The sequence below is a fragment of the Chanodichthys erythropterus genome, chromosome 8 (genome assembly GCF_024489055.1).
Source record: "Chanodichthys erythropterus isolate Z2021 chromosome 8, ASM2448905v1, whole genome shotgun sequence".
Taxonomy (NCBI): Eukaryota; Metazoa; Chordata; class Actinopteri; order Cypriniformes; family Xenocyprididae; genus Chanodichthys; species Chanodichthys erythropterus.
Window position 1 is genome coordinate 17,185,199 of NC_090228.1, and position 7,500 is coordinate 17,192,698.

At 33.8% G+C, this 7,500-nt stretch overlaps 2 protein-coding genes across 3 annotated transcripts in view; one reads left to right on the forward strand and one right to left on the reverse strand.

Moving 5' to 3' along the window:
• Positions 1-1,754, reverse strand: part of napepld (N-acyl phosphatidylethanolamine phospholipase D) — a 9,338-nt gene extending 7,584 nt beyond the window's left edge. The window contains exon 1 of the mRNA XM_067392137.1: positions 1,639-1,754. The gene's annotated coding sequence lies outside the window, so the exon portion shown is untranslated. The remainder of the gene's footprint in view (positions 1-1,638) is intronic.
• A 5,577-nt stretch (positions 1,755-7,331) lies between these two features.
• Positions 7,332-7,500, forward strand: part of ints13 (integrator complex subunit 13) — a 12,542-nt gene continuing 12,373 nt past the window's right edge. For both annotated transcript variants that reach the window (XM_067392140.1, XM_067392141.1), the window contains exon 1: positions 7,332-7,500. This exon is cut by the window's right edge and continues 74 nt beyond it. The gene's annotated coding sequence lies outside the window, so the exon portion shown is untranslated.

The following is a 7,500-nucleotide window of genomic DNA, read 5'->3' on the forward strand; positions in this document are numbered from 1 at the left end:
CTCTTAAAAATAAAGGTTCTTTATTGCCATATGTTTCATGAAGAACCTTTAACATCCATGGAAACTTTCCATTCCACAAAAGGTTCTTTTTAAAATGTTCTTTACATTATGAAAAAAAAAAAAAAACAGGATGGTTCTATTAAAGAAAGGCTCTTTGACAAACCAAAAATGGTTCTTATGACATGTGAAAACTCAGTTTTAGAACTTTTATTTTTAAGAGTGCACCTGTGTCTTATTTAGTTCCTCATTTACCTCTTTTTCTCTCTTTAGTTTGTTCATTATTGACCTGTGTTTGTTTCTTCTTAATGTTCCAGTCCTGTTCAAGTTATCATCATCTCAGTTCTATTACTTCCATGTAGCCCACTGTAAAACTCCTTATCTTATCTCACGCATTTGATAAAAGAAAATAACCTTTCTGCTGACACCCCTTTTGCATTATGGTTATACAATAACACCACTGACTTTGTTCTCAAAGATTCAACATTGCAATTTTAATTGGACATTAATGCATATTTGAACTCTGACCAGGTTCTGCATAAAGAACAAATAATAATCTTTTAAGGAAGTCAAAGAGTGTTAAATTGTACAGATCAACCAGGCACGGGCTTAAGTAGGCTCAACCTCTGCAAAAACACATGACCTTTATTTGGTAGTGGTGTTTATTTATTTATTTATTTTTGATACAAGCACAATAAACCTCACAAGAAATGAAAATGGGCTAATTTCTCTTTGTGTGCGCCACAGTTCAAGTGAAGCGGAGTGCACATGACGATCGTCTCTTTATTAGAACACGATACAAAAATGAATGAACACCAACAGGTATGTTGAAAGATACTGTACAGATCAAAGAAGAAGAAAAAGAAACAGTATACAGAAATCTGGAAAAGATAGCTTGAAGAAGGAGGACTCAATTCTGTGTATTGTATTTATTTATTTTAAGCTTGAAAAACAGACTTTTACCCTCTCAACAATTGAGCAATTATGTGCTGATGGCAAAATTATAAAATATCCAAAAGATATAGCCAATTTCAGTGCAACTTTTTATAAAAATCTTTATATTCAGAGCAGATAACAACTTGTTTCTGGATTCAGTAATGTTTAAGTTATATCTGAAAATGATAAAATGATCCAGTCTGGATTTATGAGGGAACGACACATAATAAATAACATTAGATTTAGATTTATTTGAGCCAATTGTGGGAACATCATAATTTTATTCTTTTCCTTGATTTTTATAAAGCTTTTGATTCAGTAGAACATCATTTTATTTTTAAATCAGTTCAAAAATTTGGTTTAGTGAATATTTTTGTAAGGTGATAAGAACACTTTATTACAACTAGTACAATTTAATTAAAATATAGTACTACTTTTAGGTTTAACTTGTCACGAGGTATTAAACAAGGGTGTCCAATATGCCCCCTTTTTTTTACTAGTTTCCCAGATATTTGCATCTTATGTTTGTAATAGTGGTATTTGTGGTATCCCTATTGCTCTCTAATTTAACACTTTTTTTTAATGTAACACTCAGTTAAATTAACTAATTTTAATTTAACACTCTAGCAATGTATTATTTTACGTTATGGTGTGGTTAAAGGGTTAGTTCACCCAAAACTGAAAATTCTGTCATTTATTACTCACCCTCATGTCGTTCCACATCCGTAAGACCTTCATTAATCTTCGGAATAAAAAATAAGATATTTTAGTTCAAATCCGATGGCTCCGTGAGGCCTCCATAGGGAGCAATGTCACTTCCTCTGTCAAGATCCATAAAGCAGTGGCGAGGCTACAGAACGGTCAGGGCGGCACTGGCCCACCCAGATTGATGGCTGGCCCACCCAATCAAAGGTGCCAGAATATTTCATTTTATTTCCAGACACTACTTTGGCCTGGAAATAGTCATATATGTTGTGAAAGCCTATATATAATTTGAAAAATGTATTATTAAAAATACATAATGTGTTTTTATTTTGCGCCGGTAAACTCAGCTTTCCAGAGTCGCAACAGCAGCTGTTTCTATGCGGCGTGCGTCACCGTCCATGACTTGCGCTTATAATAGACTATGTGTGCCGGTTTGTTTCATTTCTACTGTGATTAGCCTATTTATTCTACAGTAACAATTTATTCTATGGTAACATAGTCACCTATGTGTAAAAAAAAATAAAAATTGAAGTGATGACAATGAAATTAAATCGAGCTTTGGTTCAGTATTGTTTCCTAGCTTCCCCCACACCATTAAGACGGTAACTCTCCAAACAAGCAAATGCCCCCCATATTTTTCCTGACGTGATCCGTCAGCTCCAGTCCACTAATTTGGAGCGGTTAAGGCCCGGGTATGCTTCATTTCCCACGTTCCCCTCCGTCTCGCGCACAGTTAAGAGTGCAATTCTTGCCCATAAGCGCGGAAAGACGCGTTCGGCGCATGAACCGTCCATGGTCATAAAAATTAGTCTGCGCAGAGAGTCAAAGCTAGTCCACACTCTAGTAAATATTTCTTGTTTGCGCCGACTGAAAACACATGAGAAACATAATGAGAAACATCATGGGACAGGAGAGACTCGGCATGTGGATTTGGGTAAAAATGTTAGGCTAATCGATTTGATGCCGTGCCCGAACCTCGCGTTAATCCTTTCCTTATTATTTTTTCTTATTATCATGCTACTTTTTTTATTAAATTAATATTGCAATTCTTTTGGCCAGGTATATCATAGCACATCACCGCATAACCGACGCGCTTCGAGGACAATAAAATATTAGTAAGATAGCTTACTACTCAACAACTTGTTTAACACGAAATACTAATCAGTTCACGAAAAATACTATTTTTTCTCACTATGGGCTACAAGAGAAATAATAAGAAAATAAACTAGATTAATCTGTCATTGTCTCTAAGAGATTTGCGGTGTTATTGCAGCGGCAGATGCATATTGTCCACGTCATTTCCCGTGATAATAAAATTAAGTGAATTTTATATATATATATATATATATATATATATATATATATATATATATATATATATATATATATATATATATATATACACATTAGACAAAAAATAGAGGTCCACCCTATTTCATCAAGGTCCACCCACTTTAAGATTTCTGGCCTCGCCACTGCCATAAAGATACTAAAAACATATTTAAATCAGTTCATGTGAGTACAGTGGTTCAATATTAATATTATAAAGCGACGAGAATACTTTTGGTGCGGCAAAAAAACAAAACAAAATAACGACTTATTTAGTGATGACCGATTTTAAAACAGCACAAATGAATCAGTGTGTCGAATCTGCTGTTCGGAGCGCCAAAGTCACGTGATTTTAGCAGTTTGGCGGTTTGACCCGTGATCTGAATCATGATTCGATACACTGATTCATTTATGCTCCGAATCTTCCTGAAGCAGTGTTTTGAAATCAGTCATCACTAAATAAGTCGTTATTTTGTTTTTTTTGCCATACCAAAAGTATTCTCGTCGCTTTATAATATTAATATTGAACCACTGTACTCACATTAACTGATTTAAATATGTTTTTAGTACCTTTATGGATCTTGACAGAGGAAATGTCATTGCTCCCTATGCAGGCCTCACTGAGCCATCGGATTTCAACTAAAATATCTTAATTTTTGTTCCAAAGATTAACGAAGGTGTGAAACGACATGAGGGTAAGTAACAAATGACAGAATTTTCATTTTTGGGTGAACTAACCCTTTAAATGTGTTACTTCTTTGTAACTGAAATTTACTAGAAATTTAAAAACTAGAGTTAAAAATTGTTTCTACACCATTTTTTTTTTCAGTGTAACCAAGGGAACTGATAAAACAGGAACTAAACACAGGAACTGTGAACACAGGAACAATGAAAAGAAAACAACATCAAAATAAGAGTCTTAGGGCAGATTATTACAGGTGTGGTGGCTAAACAGAAAATTTCATAATCTACATTTTTAAGAAAATTTTATTTTGGCAATCATATCCTGGGTAAATGTGAGATTGCAAAACTATCATAGCTGAAAAACTGCATTTACAAATTAAAGCTTTACAATTAGGTAGTTTTTTTTTCCTTTTGTTTTATCTTGCATAGGCCAATATGAATGCCCTTCCTGATATAAATCCTGAATATAATAAAGTTTATATGATGTTGATAACGATCGGTCATTTTCGAAAAAATGTAACTGTATATGCTTTATAAACACAAATTATTGCCTTTTATGTGCTTCCGCTTTCTGTATTCTTCAAAAAGTTTACGCTGCCTTCCCTATTCTACTTCCGGAACGAACGCCGCGCCAGTTCCATTTTTTCCGAAAGTAGAATAGGGAAGGCGTAGGACATACAGCATAAGCTTTTTGAAGAATATGGAGATGTGGTTTTGGCGGAACCACTTGGAAGGTGATCATTTGTTTATATAAAGCATATACATTTACACTTTTTCTGAAAATGACCGATCGTTTCTCTAGATAAGACTCTTATTCCTCGTCTGGTATCTTTTAAAGCCCTTTGAAGCTGCACTGAAACTGTAATTTTGACCTTCAACTGTTTGGAGGCCATTGAAGTCCACTATAAGGAGAATAATCCTGGAATGTTTTCATCAAAAACCTTCATTTCTTTTCAGCTGAAGAAAGAAGGACATGAACATCTTGGATGACAAGGGGGTGAGTAAAATATCAGGAAATTTTAATTTGAAAGTGAACTAATCCTTTAAGTGTCCAAATACTTTTTAAGGGCCATTGTATATGCAGATGTTAATAACTAAAGCTAGCGTGCTAAAATCTTTAGGAAGATCCCAGTCTGGCGGCTCCAGCAGATGACATCATGACTTTATTGACATAAAATGGCTCTCCATCATTGACCAGTGAAACAACCTAATGGATGAACAACGGATGATCAGTGGAGAGCTTGTGTGTACAAGAAACTGGGTGGAGAGAGGAACTATTAAAGTGTTTTGGTGTTTGTGAGGTTGATATGTACAAGAATGAAAAGCATGTGTGTGTGTTTGATATATTGTAACGTACCCCATCAGTCCGAGTGAGTCCAGTTTTATCTCCCCTCTGAGTCCTGCAGATCCACCCACAGAAATAATTCATGAATAAAAATATATAACTGCTTTTATCTCATGCATCACAACCCTTACTATCATTCCAACATCACTCCATGCAATCAAATGGTCTACTCACTTGTAAATCAGCATTGTAACACATAATATCACCATAACTGCCCCAACAACACCACCAATCAGGAAGGAGTAAATGTTGAACCCTATTAAAACAATAAAAGACAGTTCATGAAAACTCTTCCAGAGAACAGCTGTGCTAATATCAAGAAAATAACCAAACATACTATATCTGATTAACCACTTTAATAACTTGAAATATTGAATAAAATCAATAAAACGACTAGGTGATTCATTGCCATATCAACAAACAACTGGATAGTTAATTTATTATTTATTTACATGAAGCTTCTTGAGACAAGAGATTCAGTTGAAACAGTTTTCTTTCAGTGCCACGAGTATTGTTGCCAACACACTGCAGAGATGTGTGTGTGAGTGACTGATGTAGAGTGATGGAGCTCCTCAAGACTGTGCTGCTCAATCGCTCTTCACTGATGAACGTGTCTGAAGAGTTTTTAAAATAAAATCCAACATATTTGATCTGCAAGTTTCTTTATCTTTACATTTACACATTTGGACTTTAGTGCTTCAGTATATAGCTTGTAATATTTCTAAAATAATATGGCTAACAAAGGTAATCAAATTGTTGCTCTGTAACAAGTTACATGTAACACTGCTAACAGACCTCTATTAATACTGCGAATCTGTACTTAGTAACTGTCGAATGTTTTAATGTTTAAAGTCTAATTACCAAGCCAAAAAATACACACTTAACTGTACTTAAATATTAAAAAGTAAAAAAATTTCTTCGATTTTTAATTGGACTTTTGAAAACAAGTAGGCCAGATTTAATAAAATAAAATACATGACAAAATTTTCATGACATAAAATTGCATTGCAGTTTTCCTGCAGTTTTATGTTTTCCTTGTAAATATTACAATCATACAAGTATTAATTTTTAACAGAAAGTAAAGATATAGTATAAATAATAATACAAGTACAGTAGCGGAGTACTATTACTCAAATACTTTACAACTCTGCAATTAAACAGACCTATAAACTGATATAACCATCTAAAATACACTGATGATATAAAACATACATTCATGATAAATGTTTTAGCTGTTCATTTCATCTTAAAAATGTCTCATTAAAGTCATTGGTTAAGGTGAAGAAGAGATACACATACCTTTTAAGAGAAAGACAAAAACACAGACTCTCTCAGCTACACACATCTTGCCATTAAAAGAAGCTTAAACCTACGAAGAGACCAAACATACAGATACATCACAAACATTAAACATCATAGACATGATAAAAATATACATTCAAAATCACCATTCTGGAATAATATTATGATTAAAAAAAATTCTTCTGCATAATTTCTTAATTATCTACGGCAAACCATCTGTTTTTTATACAGTGAGTTCTAAATGCAGTTTAATCTTAAATGGACACTGGGACTGGTCACACATACACTGTCTTCAAAATGCAGTCTAAAGTCCATTTAGGGATCTGATCTGAAGCTTCACTAAGATCCATAAGTCATTAATATAAATTATAGAGAGAATGAAAACACAAAAATGAAAAAAGTCAAATGAATCTATACTTGCTGAAGGGTATTGCTGCTTTTAAACCCCTTAAAGGAAAAAAATTACTAAGGACAAATCTCAGAGAGGTGCGTGCAACAGAATAAAACAACCTAAAACATAATAAACACCCGTGAAAACATTAAGATTGAAGATTAGGTCCTACTGTAGGCTACTGGGAGATTTAAATACTTGTCAGTTTGAAGAAATCCTCTGAATATTGATTTAGAAAGAATACAAGTGCTCTGCTGTAACTGACTGTAGACTGAGGGAGCTGTGGCTGTGTGAAGAAAACACAAGTAGGTCACTTTTATTACACCAAACAATAAACATCTTATAATCTATGCAAAGTATTATAACGCATAATGAACAGCAAACATCTTCTTGCAAATTGGATTCATGATTAGTCTTTCCATGACAGCATGATTTGTGTAGCGAGTACAAAGTTTCAGTGTTTCTGCTTATGTACTGCGCATGAATTACTCCTTTGTTATACTCCAATAATTTAACATTCAAATATATTTTTAGTTGTACTACTTAGACTGAAATCACGTCAGTCATGTCCCCATGATGTAAATTTGCACTAGGACCGTTTAATTTGAGCTCACAGGGCGGAATTTCACTGACGGACGGATGTGAGTAACGGCGTATTATGTCCCTTGCGCTTTTATTTTTCTTCTGTCAGGCTGTTAGCTAATTCGTCTGGTTTCTTTTTATATGTAATCTTTTTTATCGTTTGTGTTTCTTTATTTTTTTAACAATACAATTATATACCATCAGTTTCTATTCGAGTGGTTTTATTTAG